The sequence below is a fragment of the Meriones unguiculatus genome, chromosome 14 (genome assembly GCF_030254825.1).
Source record: "Meriones unguiculatus strain TT.TT164.6M chromosome 14, Bangor_MerUng_6.1, whole genome shotgun sequence".
NCBI classification, from domain to species: domain Eukaryota; kingdom Metazoa; phylum Chordata; class Mammalia; order Rodentia; family Muridae; genus Meriones; species Meriones unguiculatus.
The window spans coordinates 39,123,353-39,141,124 of NC_083361.1; the positions used below are offsets into that span (position 1 = coordinate 39,123,353).

Here is a 17,772-nt window from a genome sequence, read left to right on the forward strand (position 1 = left end):
TATTGGTGTTGTCATTGTTTGGGGCTTGTTAGGTAGTCATATTGTTGAGATATTAGGTGTAAAGCTTTCATGTCTAGGAGACACAAACTCATAGTGACTCTCCAAATCTTGGCTCTTTCAAATAATATACCCCTCTTCTATGATACTCTGTATGCTTTAGACACAGGCAATGTTGCTGGTTGTTTGTATACAACATACTAGTTGTTTTGTTTTTCTCTTTTCCACATATTTCCTGGCATGGCAATGACTATTGAACACTTACTGAATAGCTATATCTATATCTACATATGGTTTTAGCTCTCAATGACATAAATACTTTATAACATAGATATTTTGAAACTAGATAGAGAGTGGAGTGGTTTACCTTAAGACTTCACTGTGTTGAATGTTTCTTGGATAAACCACTCAGTTCTCTCTCCTGTTAGTCATGGGTGATCAAGAGCATAAATGACCCTTTAGATGTATCTCATTCAACTCTTAATTCTGGGGGATTTAAATAACTGTGGAGGTTTGAATATGAATGGCCTTCATATGCTCATATGTTTGAATGCTTGGTTCCCAGTTAGTGGAACTGTTTGGGAAGGATTAGAAAGCATGATTTTCTTAGAGGAGGTGTGTTGCTGGGGGCTGGCTTTGAGGTTGCCAAAGACTCTGGCCAGTACCATTTGGGGCTAGCTGTCTTGGCTGGCTTTCTGTTTCTGGATCTTTGCTGCTGATCTAGATGCCTGCCACAGTACTTTCTCACACCATCATAGACTCTACTCCTCTAGAACTTTAAGCCCAACTAAACTCTTTCTTCTATAAGTTGCCTTTGTCCTGTCTCTTATCACATCAGTAGAAAAGATTGGGTCTATCATCAGCACTCATGATAATTGATCTGGGACAAGTATCTATTCATACAGAAGAAATGAAATCTTACCTTTATGGAGTTTAGTTTCTTGACTATGACAATGTTACAAAATCCACATTGTTGTTCTTTGTGGAAACATGAAGATACTGTGATAAAATGAACTGAAAACTTAACACCATGAAATTTTAAAATGTTCTTGTACTGTAAAGAAGAGCAGACTTTGCTCCAGGCAATAGGGCAGACTTAGGTTTTTTAAATTCTCCTAATTTGAAATATCTATAAATGCTGGATAAAATATAGGTGAAATCTTTTAAAATTCATCATTGCACTTACAAGAAAGGGAAATCTTTAGGAACTAAATATGTGGAAAAGAGAAAAACAAAACAAAACAAAACACAGAAGATTATTTTCCAAACTAGAAATGTAGTACCTTGGTCTGTTCCTTTAAAAATTAAGATATAATTTACACACAGTAAAAAGCACCCCTCTAAATGCACAGCTTTGTAATTTTGAGAAATTTTAGTTCAACCCTGCAGCTGCTAAGAGGATAAAAATTACCCTAACACTTCCAGGTCTCTCCATCTTTCTTTTTATCCCAAGCTACTCTTGTGTTCTGAATTCTGTTTTCTCAGAATGTTCTATAAATGCAGTCATTTGTGCTTATGAACATTTATATAGCACACTGAGATGCACCCAGGTTCTTGTATTTATGTGTGGTGCACTCTTTTTTGTTGCTAAATAATGTTCCTTCTTTTTAGTATGAGTAAACCACAGCATATAAGTTTGCTTTTGGCTGTGAAGACACATATCATGACTGAGCAACTCAGAATAAGGAAGGATTTGTTTGGCTTGTAGTCTGTGCTACAGTCCTTCATTGAGGGAAGTTAGGGCAGAAATCCAAGCAGGAACTTGAATCAGAAACTATAGAGGAGTTTTGCTTGCTGGTTTGATCTCAGGCTCATGCTTAGGCAACTTTATTTTATAGGTCATGACTCCCTGTAAGGGAATGATGTGACCACAGCAGGCTGGACCTCCCACCCTATAACCAGTGTTGACTAACAATCATGGCCGTCTCCCCCAGACATGCACAAAGGCTGGTCTCATTTGAGTGACATCTCATTGAGACTCCCATCTCAGGTGACTAGTATGTGTCCAGTTGACAATAAAAGCTACTAAAGACACACATGCCTGTTAAGCTGTTTCTCAATGGATGGACATTTGAGTGTTTTTTCAATTTTAAGCACTTATAAATAAAGCCACTAGAAACATTTTCAGATAGATTTTTGTGTGAGCAGAAGGTTTTGTCCACTTATGTAAATATGTAGGTGTGGGATCACCAAGTCAGAAATCAGTGTTCAAGTTCATAGGAAACTGCCAAATTATTTTATAGACTATGTGAGCCATTCTGCATGCCTATTACCAATGTGTGAAAATCCTAGTTAGAACTTCGAATTCCAACAAACTGTGAAGTATGAAAAGAACCTTAAATCCCATGGGTGTTGGAGAATTGGATGGAAACTTTTGAACTACAGCTAGGGCCTCAGTGGAGGGAGTCAGAAGGAGTCTATTATTCAGCAAAGCCATATGGCTCAGAAACCATCCTTCTTCCTTCTCCTCTCCAGATGAGAAAAAAAGGATGTTTTCTGAGAGTTTAAGCCCAGCCCTGTCATCATATGGGCACCATTTTAGGTTTAGTGTGGCCTTGAATTACAATAAATGATCTTCAGATGGTTCTTGGTTTGTACCTTGTGGTTCTTATGAGTAATGCAAATTAACTTTGGGGAAGCCACTCCCAGTCAGGCCTTTAGGGTTACTCGACTGACTAATTGTTGAAAGTAGGGGTGAATCATCATGGGTGACAATGGGGAAGAAATGAAATATTGTTTAGTTAGTCCTTCAGGGATTGCGGATGTGAAATTAGCAGATAATTTTTTAAAATCCTAATTTTTGAGACATCTAAAGAAATACAACATTAAAGAATATGTGCTAACCAGAGATGATAAATTTGACTGGGAGTGATTAAACTGAAAACACTTCTAGAGAGGAGAACTCTGGTCGTGGGGTGAGATAAGCCTTCAGTGAGTCTGCTGAGTGGTAGCCGAGACATGGGTAGGCCGAGTAGCCATAAAAGCCATAAGTGCAAAGGTCATTACCCCAGTAGCTCTGCAGAAGTATGGAAGGAAAGAAGAGGTTAAGATGCAGAAAAGAAAGATAAATATAAATGTTATACACCTGTTTAATGTGTATTCACAGATATGCATACATGCATGTGTACCTACTATGTATATTCAAGTAGATTTCTAATATGCACATTTATGTAGACACATGTTACATATTTATTTACATATCAATGTAAACATTTTAGGAATAAAGATTGATTTCCAAATTAAATTTAGAGACTCTGCAGGCACCTTCCCTCATGTGTACTTATCTGCACATAAACACCCCCCCACAACGTATAAACAATCTTAAAAAAAGAATTGATAAAGAAATATTACGAGTGTTTGATTAATAATATTACCTAATTTTAGGTAATAGTAGATTTGCACTACAAGACTTGAGGTACAAAAATAGTGAAGGAACTGAATGACTTTAGGTTTTAAGTTTATATGTGAAAATATAAACCAAGGCCCAAAGAATGGAAATGATGTTACAGGCCAAATTTAAGTGTAAGGAAAAGCGAAGTTTAAAACTAAGAAACAAACAAATCCCCGAGACAACCCCTCTGTTTTTCTAAGTCTAGCTGCATGTTCCAGCAGCCCCAGCTACTTGGGAGGCGAGGAAGGAGAATCCCTTAAGCCCATGAATTTGAGGACAGCCTGCATGGCAGAGGTGAAGTCCAGTCTTAAAACCTCCACTGGCCAAAAACAAGGCAAGAGGAGAAACACATTTGATAACAGACAAAACTCCAGTCTACAATATTCATGATTTAAAGCAAAGGGCAGTCATCACCTTCAGCTGAGCAACTATTGGTGAGCCTACCTGGTTCCAGTGGAGAGTTCCAAACCGAGGGCACATCTGGTTGAAAGCCCTGATTCTCAAAACACAGCAAAAAAGACACAAATGTAGGGATCTGTAGGGAGAAGAAGTGGCTGATGAGAGAAAGGGATGTGAGAAAGGAGAGTAGGGAGAGAGGGTTAATAGAAAGCACTGTAAATGTGTATGAACATGTCAAATGACAAATATAGCAGATTTTTTTTTTTTTTTTTTGGAAAATACAGAAAATGTGTTTATGTGCAGAGTTAGAATAGTGGGTTCAAATGGACTCCTAAGATTCAGCTCATGCTGTGTCTTATTAATGCAACAGCAACAACAAGTCACTTTTAAATGCTAACAGGAGAGTAAACTCTTATAAAGGAAAATGGGCCAAAAGTAGCTTGAGCCTTTCAGAGGACCTCTATATTAGGCTCCTGTCCTGTTTCTTCTCTTCCACTGTTTCTGGTGTCTATTCTGTTTGCCATTCTGAATGAGATGCAGAGGACCTAGAACCCCTGCTCAGATGTATCCCACAGGCACCTCAATCTCTGTGTGAGTTCCTGAATAAGAGGAGCAGGAGCTGCCTCTGTCATGAACACAGTTGCCTGCTCTTTGATCATTTCCCCTGGCTATGAGGCCTTGCCAGACCACAGAGGAAGAGGACCTAGGCAGTCCTGATGAGACTTGATAAGCTAGTGTCAGATGACAAGGGAAGAGAACTCCTCCATTCAGTGGATTAAGGGAAGGAGATAGAGGGTTGAGGGAGGGAGGGTAAGACTGGGAAGAGATGAGGGAAGGGGTTATAATTGGGATATAAAATGAATAAATTGAAAAAAAGAAAAAATAGCTTGAGGATGTGGGAGAAGCACCACTGACATCAATTCAAAGCCCAAAGGTCACTATACAATCACAAACAACTCTACAACATACACAGTATATACTCACTTATAAGTGGGTACTAGACTTATAAGATAGGACAAACATACTAAAAATCTATACACCTAAAGGAGATAAACAAGGAAGAGGACCAGGGGTAAGATGATCAATCCTCACCTAGAAAGACAAAGGGGATCGAAATTGGCAATATGAGAAAACAAGTAACAAAACAGGAGCCTACTGCAGAGGGCCTCTGAAAGACTCTACCTAGCAGTGTATCAAAGCAGATGCTGAGACTCATAACCAAACCTTCCGAAGGGTGCAGGAAATCATATGAAAGAAGGGGGAGTTAGTATGACCTAGAGGGGACAGGAGCCCCACAAGGACCAAATATATCTGGGCACAGGGGTCTTCTATGAGACTGATTCTCCAACCAAGGACCATGCATGGATATAACTTAAAACCCCTGCTCGAATGTAGCCCATGGTAGCTCAGTACCCAGGTGGGTTCCCTAGTAAGGGGGACAAGGATTATTTCTGACATGAACTCAATGACTGGCTCATTGAGCTTCCCCTCCCCACCTGAGGGAGGAACAGCCTTGCCAGGACACAGATAAGGACATTGCAGCCAGTCCTGAAGATACCTGATAAGCTAGGGTCAGATGGAAGGGGAGGAGGACCTCCCCTATCAGTGGACTCAGAAGAGGGCAGGGAGGAGATGAGGGAGGAAGGGTGGGATTGGGAGGGAAAGAGGAAGGAGGCTATGGCTTCGATACAAGTGAATGACCTGTGATTAAAATAAAACAAACAAACAAACAACTCTACAGATGTACAGGCTTAATAAAGGAGCCTCAAATGTGCACAGCAACAGGGCAGGATGGAAGTAAAGGACAGTACTGGAGAGATGGAGTAGTCCATCATCTGAGGCTCCCAGGGCGAACAGCTAACTTTGACTCTTACTTGTGTGAAACCAATTTGAGTTCAAAAGTCCAATCCAAGCCATGAGTGTATACCAAAGGTGATGGCTATTTTTAGTTGTCAGCTTGACTACATCTGGAATGAATCCACAAATGGAGGGCACACTAGTGAGAAACTCTTTGCTTACTTTGAAGTCAGTGAATCTACTTCTAGTCTGTACCTTTGATGAAGGAAGACACACAACTTTGATCTGGATCTTGAGACAGAAAGACATGCCTTTAATGTGGGCCACTCCTTCTGCTGGAAGTCTATATAAGACATAGAAAAAAGACACTTTTGCTCTTTGCCTGCTTGCCCTTGCCACATCCGTCCCTTCACTGGCATTAAAGCCTCCTTCATCAGGGCTCCAGCAGATACTGAAGATCTGCTGGGACATTTATACTGAGCAACTACTGGAGTCTTGAACTTTCAGTTCATAGCCAGACATTGTTGTGTTAGCTGGGCTGTAGCCTATTAATCATTCCAATAAATTCCATATATATATATATGTATACATGTACATATGCATATATATCCATTCTATAAATTCTGATACTCTAAGGAACCCTGAATAATACACCATAGAAGAATATCTTTACAGCCTTGATGTGGAGAAGATATTTTTAAAGAGAACATAGAAACCATGAAGAAGGAGGTGGCTACAGGAGAATTTATTAAAATACTAAAGTGGCTTTATTTTTTCTCAGTAAAATACATTACTAAGAGTAAAAAAGGCAAGTCATAATACAGCTGAAGCTGTTACTACCAGTTACATTCTACAAAGACCTTTGGTTCACACCTTCAAGTCACTGAAACATTTATTCAGTTAAAAAGCAGACAAACATGCTGGCAGGCATTTCACAGAAGGGAATACCCAGAAGGCTAGTAAATGCGGGAAGAGGCATCCCTCTGATTAGTAACTGGGGTGAGAAAGCCACATATGGATGCTACTGAATTCTGATCAGAAAGCTCACATTAACAAGACTGACATGAACTGGGAAGCAACTAGAATCTTCATTCACTGCAGGCGTGAGTGCAAGTTGGTTTAGATACTATGGAAAGATGTTTGATTATACATACATGCATGTGTGAATTAATAAAAGTAGACATGTATCTGTTATATGACCAAACAAGACCAAGATTCCTTGGTATAAACCCATGACATATGCACCCATGTACATGTTTGTGTGTGTGTGTGTGCGCATATGCGTGCATACGTATGTTTTTGTAAAGATTTATTTATGTTTATTTTGTTTTTGTGAGTGTTTTGCCTGCACGTTTGAATGTTCATCATATGGGTGCTTGCAATAAAACCCCAGTCCTCTGAAAGAGCAGTCAGTGCTCTTCAGAGTCATCTTTCTAGTCCTACAAAACCTTTTTAATAGCAATATCCATAACAGAAAAACAAAAATGCCATTGAAAGCATGAGCTATGTGAACTGCAGCATTATTAGCAAGTATATCTTACACAGTAATTAACATGAACAAATTGTGCAGTGGCCGTGTGGTTGAACTTCACAGGCAGAGTCCAACAACAGAGTGGACGGAGTGTTCACTGGTTTATTGCAAAGCAGTGCAGGCAAGGTGAACCTGACGTGGGTCCAGGCTTTTGCTGGGAAGGGAGGAGTGAGGACTGGAAAGGAGAGAGGTGGCCTGTAAAGTGTCATCCAGGCCTTATTTGTTGAGTTAGACAGCAATTCCACAATGTGTTCAGGCCATGGTATGTTCAGGTATTTTTATGGTTCATGTATATTTTATGTGCAGACTCATGAACCAAATATACTTACAGGTACAATAGATAATTTGAGGAAAATAAATAAATCTATCAACTGAATGATTTTTAGCATATTTCAATTAGTAATCTATGGATCAAACAGGCAAAAATTTAGCAAGCATAGAAGATAAACAACACACTTTCTTTTTTTAAATATTTTTTATTTTTAAATACTTTTATACATTCACTTGTATCCCAGCTGTAGCCCTCTTCCTCTTTCCCTCCCAATCCTCTCCTCCCTGCCCCCTTCTGAATCCACTGAGAGGGGATGTCCTCCTCTCCTTCCATCTGGCCCTAGCTTATCAGGTAGCTTTAGGATGGTTGCAATGTCCTTATCTGTGGCCTAGTAAGGCTGCTTCTCCCTCAGGGGGGAGGGGAAGCTCAATGAGCCAGTCATTGAGTTCATGTCAGAAACAATTACTGTCCCCCTTACTAGGGAACCCACTTGGATACCATAGGCTATGTCTGAGCAGGGGTTTTAAGTTATATCCATGCATGGTCCTTGGTTGGAAAAAAAGTCTCAGAGAAGATCCCTGTGCCCAGATATATTTGGACCTTGTGGCGCTCCTGTCCCCTCTAGGTCATACTAATTCTTCCTTCCTTCATATGATTCCCTACACTCTGCCAAAGTCTTGGTAATGGGTCTCAGCATCTGCTTTGATACACTGCTAGGTAGAGTCTTTCAGGTGCCTTCTGTGGTAGGCTACTGTCCTCTTACTTGTTTTCTCCTACTTCCAATGTCCATCCCTTTTGTCTTTCTAGGTGAGGATTGATCTTCTTACCCCTGGTTCTCTTTCTTGTTTATCTTCTTTAGGTGTACAGATTTTAGTATGTTTATCCTATCTTATAGGTCTAGTACCCACTTATAAGTGAGTATATACTGTGTATCTCTTTCTGCTCCTGGGATATCTCACTCAGGATGATTTTTTCTAGATCCCACCATTTGCCTGAAAAATTCATGATTTTCTTGTTTTTAATTGCTGAGTAGTATTCCATTGTGTAAAATTTCTGTAAAAAATTACCCTAATTTGTGTATCCATTCCTCTGTTGATGGACATCTGGTTTGTTTCCAGGTTCTGGCTATTATGAATAAAGCTTCTACAAACGTGATTGAGCAAATGTCCTTGTTGTGTACTAGAACATCTTTTGGATATATGCCTAGGAGTGGTATAGCTGGATCTTGAGGTAGCAGTATATCTGATTGTCTGAGAAAGTGCCAGATTTATTTCCAGAGTGGTTGTACAAGTTTACATTCCCACCAGCAATGGAGGAGGGTTCCCCTTTCTCCACAAGCTCTCCAGCATGTGTTGTCTCTTGAGTTTTTGATCTTAGCCATTCTGATGGGTGTAAGGTGAAATCTCAGGTTCGTTTTGATTTACATCTTTCTGATGGCTAGGGATGTTGAACATCTCCTTATGTGTTTCTCTGCCATTCTATATTCTTCTACAGACAATTTTCTGTTTAGCTCCATACCCCATTTTTTAATTGGGTTGCTTGAATTATTGCCTTTTAACTTCTTTTTTTTTATAGATTTGACTAACTTTACATTCATTTCATATGTCTCTATTTATAAGGATCTAATTTAGTTTTTATATTTTTATTTATTTTTAACTTTTATTAATTACACTTTATTCACTTTGTATCCTCCCACAAGCCCCTCTCTCCTCCCCTCCTAATCCTACCTTCCCTCCCCCTTCTTCATGCATGCCTCTCCCCAAGTCCTCTCCTTCCTTCTGATCTTAGTCTATCAGATCACATCAACAGTGGCTTCATTGTCATCTTCTGTGGACTGGTAAAGCTGCTCTCCACTCAAGGGGAGGTGATCAAAGAGCAGGCCAATCAGTTCATGTCAGAGGCAATCCCTCTTCTCATTACTATGGAACCCACTTGGACACTAAACTGCCATGGGCTACATCTGTGCAGGGGTTCTAGGTTAACTCCATGCATTGTACTTGGTTGGAGTATGAGTCTCTGGAAAGACCCCTGTGTTCAAATTTTCTGGTTCTGTTGCTTTCCTTATGGAGTTCCTGTTCTCTCCAGATCTTACTATTTCCCACTTCTTTCATAAGATTCCATGCACTCTGCCCAACAGTTGGCCATAAGTCTCAGCATCTGCTTTGATAGTCTGCAGGGCAGAGCCTTTCAGAGGCCCTTTGTGGCAGGTTCATAACTTGTTTCCTATTTTCTTCTTCTGATGTCCATCCTTTTTGCCTTTCAGGATGGGGACTGAGCATTTTAGTCAGGGTCCTCCCTCTTGATTAGTTTCTTTAGATGTACACATTTTAGTAGGTTTATCCTATATTATATGTCTATATGAGTGAGTATATACCATGTGTGTCTTTCTGCTTCTGGGACAATTAACTCAGGATGATCCTTTCCAGTTCCCACCATTTACCTGCAAATTTCATGATTTCCTTATTTTTCATTGCTGAGTAATATTCCATTGTGTAGATGTACCACAATTTCTGCATCCATTCTTCAGTTGAGGGGCATCTGGGTTGTTTCCAGCTTCTGGCTATTACAAATAAAGGTGCTACAAACATGGAGAATACCAACAGCACAGGCTCTAAGAGCAACAATCAATAAATGGGACCTCATGAAACTAAAAAGCTTCTGTAAAGCAAAGGACACCGTATCAAAACAAAATGAATGCCTACAGATTGGGAAAGAATCTTCAATAACCCTTTATCTAACAAAGGGCTAATATCCAGTATATATAAAGAACTAAAAAAGCTGGAAAGCAACAAACCAAGTAATCCAATTAAAAAATGGGGAACAGAGATAAACAGAGAATTCTCGATAGAGGAATATTGAATGGCAGAGAAACACTTAAAGAAATGCTCAACCTCATTAGTCATCAGGGAAATGCAAATCAAAACAACCCTGAGATTTCACCTTACACCCATAAGAATGGTCAAGATGAAAAACTCAAGTGACAACACATGCTAGAGAGGTTGTGGAGAAAGGGAAACCTGCCTCCACTGCTGTTGGGAATGTAAACTTGTACAACCATTCTGGAAATCAATCTGGTGGTTTCTCAGACAACTAGGAATAGTGCTTCCTCAAGATCCAGCCATACCACTCCTAGGCATATATCCAAAAGAGGCTCAAGTACACAATAAGGCCTTTTAAGTTCTTTAGTTCTTTATATATTCCATATATCAGCCCTCTGTCAGATGTTGGGTTGGTGAAGATCCTTTCCCAGTCTGTAGGCTGTCGTTTTGTTCTGACAATAGTGTCCTTTGCTTTACAGTAGCTTTTCAGTTTCATGAAGTCCCATTTATTGATTGTTGCTCTTAGGGCCTGTGCTGATGGTGTTCTATTCAGGAAGTTGTCTCCTGTGCCAATGAGTTCTATGGTTTTCTCCACTTTTTCTTCTAACCAATTTAGAGTATCTGTTTTTTTATTGAGGTCTTTGATCTACTTGGACTTTAGTTTTGAGCAGGGTGATAAATATGGATCTATTTTCATTTTTTTTCTGCATGTAGACATCCAGTTGGACCAGCACCATTTTTTGAAGATGCTGTCTTTTTCCATTGAATGGTTTTGGCTTCTTTGTAAAAAATCAAGTATTCATAGGTGTTCGGGTTTATTTCTGAATCTCCTATTCAGTTCCATTGAACCACCTTTCTGTTTCTATGCCAGTACCAAGCAGTTTTTATTACTATTGCTCTTTAGTACAGCTTGAGATACGGGATAGAGATATCTCCAGAGGATTTGTTGTTATACCCGATTGTTTTGGAAATTCTGGGTATTTTTTTTTCTCCATATGAAGTTGAGAATTTTTCTTTCAAGGACTGTAAAGAATTGTGTTGGTATTTTGATAGGAATTGCATTGAATCTGTAGATTGCTTTTGGCAGGATGGCCATTTTCACTATGTTAATCCTACTGATTTATGAGCATGGGAGATCTTTCCATCTTCTGATGTGTTTTTTTGATATCTTTCTTCAGAGACTTGAAATTTTTTTCAAACAGATCTTTTACCTGTTTGGTTAGAGTCATCCCAAGGTACTTTATGTTATTAGTGGCTATTGTGAAAGGTGTTGTTTTTCTAATTTCTTTCTTGGCTCTTTTGTCTTTGGTATATAGGAGGGCTTCTGATTTTTTTGAGGTAATTTTGTATCCATCCACTTTGCTGAAGATGTTTATCAGTTGAAGGAGTTCTCTGGTTGAGTTTTTGGGGTCACTCAGGTATACTAATATATCATCTGCGAATAGTGAAACTTTGATTTCTTCCTTTCAGATTTGTCTCCCCTTGCTCTCCCTTACTTGTATTTTGCTCTAGTTAGGACTTCAAGTACTATGTTGAAGAGATATGGGGAGAGTGGACAGCCTTGCTTTGTCCCTGATTTCAATGGGATTGCTTCAAGTTTCTCTCTGTTTAATTTGATGTTGGCTATAGGCTTTCTGTATATTGCCTTTACTATGTTTAGGTATGTGCCTTGTATACATGTTCTCTGTAAGACTTTAAACATGAATGGGTGTTGGATTTTGTGAAATGCTTTTTTGGCATCTAGGGAGATGACCATGTGGTTTTAATCCTTCAGTTTGTTTATATGGTAGATTACATTGATGGATTTCTGTATATTGAACCACCCTTGTATGCCTGGGATGAAGCCTACTTGGTCATGGTGGATGATATCTTTGATGTGTTCTTGGATTTGGTTTGCAAGTATTTTATTCAGTATTTTTGCATCAATGTTCATAAGAGAGATCAGTCTGAAGTTCTCTTTTTTATTAGATGTTTGTGTGGTTTAGGAATTAATGTGATTTTGGCTTCATAGAATGAGTTTGGTAATGTTCCTTCAGTTTCTATTTTGTGGAATAATTTGAAGAGCATTGGAGTTAGCACTTCTTTAAAGGTTTGGTAGAATTCTGTACTGAAAACATCTGGACCTGGGCTTTTTTTGGAAGGGAGGCCAACAACACATTTTCACATCTGTTACATAGTCTATGAGTCCAGTAACCAACACATAACATGATTTGCAAATGGTATTTGTATAAAAACTGGGAATACGGACTCCACAAAAGTGAACAGTTCTTCACAGAACTCAAGAACTTGTTCTTTGATGACAGTGGAATTTCATCACCTCAGCAGTGAATCTGGAGTAAGTACCTGACATCTCACTTTCATTCATGTAGAGATATTGGAACCTTCTTAAAAGTCATAGTCTATCTTAACGAAAGAGAAGCATGCAATAGAATGAAAGGAGAAAGGCAAGAAAGATTTGTTCTCAGATACAAATGCTTTTAATGAGCTAAATATCCTGATTTGGAGGTTGGAAAAAAGCTATAAAGTTGATCCAGAAAGAGTAAAGGCATGGAATAATGAGCATATAAGAACAGAAATTAATACATTGATCAAGCAAAGTAAAAGTCCACCAGATGTCTTCTTTAATAAATAAATAAATTTAAAAATTTGAGCAAGAAAAAATGAGTATGCAGCAGGGTGCAATGGTGCATGCCTGTAAAACCAGCACTTGGAGAGGCAGGGGTAGTCAGATATCTGTGAGTTTGTGGCAAGCCTGGTCTATAAAGGTAGTCCAGGATAGCCAAGGCTACACAGAGAAACCCTGACTCGAAAAACAACAACAACAGTGCAACAAAACCAACAAACCAACAAAGATGAGGATGCTGAAAAGCCTCAAAGATTGGGAGCACTTACAACTCTTGTCAGGGATTGGGGGTTTGTGTTTTAGAATCTTGCACTTACATGGTGGCTCATAACTTCCTGTGACTCCAGTTCCAGATCCAGACTGGATCCGATGCCCACCCTCTGCTGGCCTCTGCAGGCACTGCACACATGCACTCAAAATCCAGGCAAAGACTCATACACACAAATTGAAAATAAATAAATTTTTAGAAAAGAGTTAGAGAAACGTATAAAAAACAATGGTTGTGAAAAGACACCACTAATAATATAAAAATTCAATAATAATTGTGTATTAATTTCATAATAATAAAACTGAAAGGTGATAAAAAAGCATTACTATTAAACATATAAAATACTCCAGTGAACACAGGTAGTTGTATTATCATTAGAACAAATAAGTTAATGACTCAGTATCTGTGATCTCAGGTTTTCACACCAGCAAATCAAGTACAGTCCACCTCTGTGGAGCTCAGCTTGAGGCTGTGGCTGTACCTGGCTGAGAACTCTTGCCTCCTCACAGAGAACTCGTACCACTTGCTGGGGTTTCTGACTTTCCTACAATAGCCTTAGCTGGGATAGCTTACCTCTCCTCGATATCTCCCATTTTCCAGAAGTCTGGTCCAGGCTTTACTACCAGATGGCTGAGTAGAGTTTTCAGAGATAAAGCAGAAACATACTGGGCCCTTTGAGACCCAGGCTTGAAACTTCCACGTTGTTTGTTTTGTGGTATCATGGTGTCCTAAGCAATTACAAATCCATTGTTGTCTCTGGGCATGGCAAATAGATACTATCTTTTGTTGGACCATGTAAAATTCTGTGCTGCATAGGGCATGGATGCGGTGAGGGACAAAAATTTGGATCAGTTTTGTAATTTGCTATGTCCACCAACAGCTCCACAGCTAAGATGCCCTAGGGCACTTGGTTACAGCACGTTTGGTGGATAATTCAATCCTACATCATCCTTTCTGGAGAACAATGTATGTGAGAATGCGTCCTGTCTGACTCATTAGGATATGTGATCTCCATTTTCCAGCTGGGTTAAAACTGCTCAAAAAAAATTGTATAAGCTGGCTTAGTTTAAAACAGAATATGTTTTAAAATATCTGTATTTGTGTGCTTGTGTGACAAAGAGTGAGGTAAATTTGTTATTTCAACAATGCAAATTTGTTTTTAGTGTATTACTGTGTTAATGTAATCTTCCATATTAAACAGACAAAAGGAAAAGTTACAGGGTCGTCTCAAGAGGCAGAGAAGGAGTGCAATGATAAAATTCAATATTGACTCATGGTAAAAGATTCTTAGCAGACTAGCAATGGGAGGAAACGTCACTGAACTAATAGAGTACATAAAATGAACACACTTAAAATATTGGGCTTGCAGTTTAAACATGGAGCGCTCCTACCAAAGCCAGTTTGGCACGGTGCTTATCATCACTGCCTCCGTGTTGGCTGTGAACTAGAGGTCACCAGGAAAACAAGAAGCATTTTTAAAAAGTGTAATTATGTGCAAAATTTAAAATTGTCCATGTAAAAAGAGGACTCTCAAATTTTTAATACTGACAAGAGAATATAGAAAGAATGATAGGTGTAAAATCAAAGAAATGAACAGTTGTATTAACTGCAACAAAATTACAAAAATGTGGAAAAATCAAAAGTATCATTTATAATGTCAAAATATCACCAAATCAATATGATTATTAAGCAAATTTAATGTTTTATTTTTTAAAAGTTGCTGTGTAGAACATCCATGTTGCCTCAGCCTCCCCAGCCTTGGGGATCACCAGAAGGAGGGATGGAAAGATAGCACCGGAGTCGGGAAACAATTACAGTGAAGTGGTGGTTTCTGGATGCTACAGAAGCTGAACATATGAACTCATAGCAGCGTGACAGTGGGCACACGATCTGTGTGAGCTCCCGCCAAATAAAATTCCAGCAATGACAGTGCATGTGAGCGTAAAGCCCGGTCCCCAGCTGGGGAGCTACTGGTAGTTGCTTGATGTCTACCCTTGGAAGGTAGACCAACAGTCACACCCACCATACCTATGATAACCTCCCACACCAACACCCAGACTCACACTAATACCCACACCCACAGTAACCCTCACACAAACATTCACACTCATGTCTACACCAACACCCACTCACACCAACACCCAGACTCACACTAATACCCACACCCGCAGTAACACTCACACAAACATTCGCACTCATGTCTACATCAACACCCACTCACACCAACATCCACGTTAACACCCACAACTACACACTACTATGTTTCCTATACCATGGCATGACACCTACATTCAAGAATCATTTAGACAGCACAAATTGGACTAAACAGGTTTAGTGAAAAATATAAGGTCACAGGATTGGGAGGGTAGGTAAAGTAGGAACTGGTTACATTTCAGAGGAGTTGGCGAAGGGATGAATGTAATCAAAATATACTGTATGAGATTCTTAAAGAGTTAAAATCTTTTTAAAAATCACTGAAGAATATCTACAAAAGAAGAGGTGGTATTATATCATTGGAGAATAAACCTTGACACAGTTAAAATGTCAAAAATTTCTACAGTGATCTCTAGCTTCAGTGAACTTGTAATAATTTCACAATGGAATCATGTGTGTGTGATGGAATCTATAAGTGGACTCTAGAATCCAGATGCAGAGAATAATGAAGACATGTTTTGAAGAAGAACAAGGGAAGACTTTATTCTTTTGGGTTTGAAAGCTTATTATAATATTATTGCAACCCATGGAGCATGCTATTACTGCAAAGAGCAGCCCATAAAACAAGAGAGCAGAAAGGAGGCTGGAAAAGGCTGTGCCATAAGATGAAGCAGCTTGGAAGATCCGATGCATGACTGAAGTGTCATTTCTGAGCAACGAGGAAGGGAGGGCTTATCAATAACAAATTATGGGTTTCAGTTATTTAAAAATGTGTACATATCACACAGATGAGTGATAGCACACAGCATTCATTAGCATACATTAATGTTCTGTGCTTAGTGTAGGGAAAGATGAAAGTATACACCTGTATTCTCACACAGAATAATTGCAATCATAATTAAATTCAATTCTTTATGATCTCAAGGTAGAGAACTTAAATTCTAAAATACATTTTAATATTTTACTGAAAGTAGATTCTTCCCTCACACAATACATCCTGATCAGTTTCTTCTACCTCCACAGCTCCTAGCTGCCCCTCATCTTCTGTTTCTCCAGATCCATTTCTCTGTTTTCTTTCAGAAAAGAGCAGGCCTCCAAGGTACGAAAACCGTTGACACAGTAACTACATATTTAGACATTCTTAAGACAAAACTGCAATATCATGAACGCCATGGAAGAGGTAGTAGAAAGAGTGTAAGAGCCGGAGGAGGATGGAGGACACCAAGAAAACAAGGCCCTCTAAATCAACATGAGTAAAGCTCATGTGAGCTCAGAGACTGAGGTAGCATGCGCAGGGCCTCCAGGGGTCTGCACCAGGTCCTTTGCATACATTATGGCTTCTAGTTTCATGTTTTTATGAGATTCCTGAGTGTGAGAACAAGTGGGTCTCTTCTTTGTGGCTCTTTTCCTTCTGTTTGTTTTGTCCAATCCCAATATATTTGTTTTTGTTTTATCTTATATTTTATTATTATCTCTTAGAAGCCAATTTAATTTCTCATGAGAGACAGAAGGGGACTAGATCTGTATAAGAAGGGAGATAGCGAGGTGCTGGTAAGAGTTGAGGGAGGGAAAGCCATTATTGAGGTATATTATGTTAGAAAAATATTTTTAATAAAGGAAAAACAAATTTAAAAATGCAGTCTCATTAAGGGAAATATTGATTCCACTACTACTATATAAAATTGAAAACTCCATCAAAAAAGGTTTTGATAATATGTTAGATTGTATTGCAGTTTTAAATATGGAAGTGATTAGGTTCAAACAGCAAGGGGGCATCTGTTAAAGGCACACTATATAGCAATAGTAGTCACAGGGCTCTCAGGATCATAGACAGAAAAGGAGAGAGGACATTTCCCCAGAGTAGAAATAGCTGGTGAGTGCAGTAACAGGACGCACTGGAATGCAAACTCATACAGTTAACTAATAACATTTCTTCACCGATCAGTTTGTAAACAGTGGGGGAGGCATGTGAACCGTGGACCTACTGTGTAAATTTTAACTTATAGAGCCCAAAAGGAGAGTGGTCTGGATTATTTTGGTAATATTTAAACCTTATTATATAGAACTTCAGCTCCTCAATATGGTTACCAAAGAAGCTCTTGGTAATGTGCCAAAGGACAGATGTATAAATACAATTGTGGGGCTTGTTGTTATCTCGAAACCCCCCAAAAAACCACTCAACTAATGGTCAGCCCAAAGGAGAAGGTTCAAATGAACTGTAATAGGACCTTCCAAGGAGACAATAAAGTCAGTGATGTGCTGAATAAATAAGAAAGTGGCACAATAAAAATATGGCACTAAATCACTTTGATATTTAAAAATGCAACACAATCTAACATATTGCTTATTGATTATAGTTCCATATGAACAAAACTTGCACAGAATTATAGGCATCAAATACGGAACAGCTCGCTTCCTCAAGGGGAGGGATGGGGGGGTCTCTGGCCGCACACACAGAAGCCTGCAGCCATGTCCACAGCAGGAAGGCCGAGTGGCGTATGCGCACGCTGCACTTCGTTTTC

General features: G+C 39.1%; 1 protein-coding gene across 3 annotated transcripts in view; it reads left to right on the forward strand.

Moving 5' to 3' along the window:
* The window catches only part of Nell1 (neural EGFL like 1), a 951,197-nt gene that overhangs the window by 207,188 nt on the left and 726,237 nt on the right, over positions 1–17,772 (forward strand). The gene's annotated exons all lie outside the window — the stretch shown is intronic.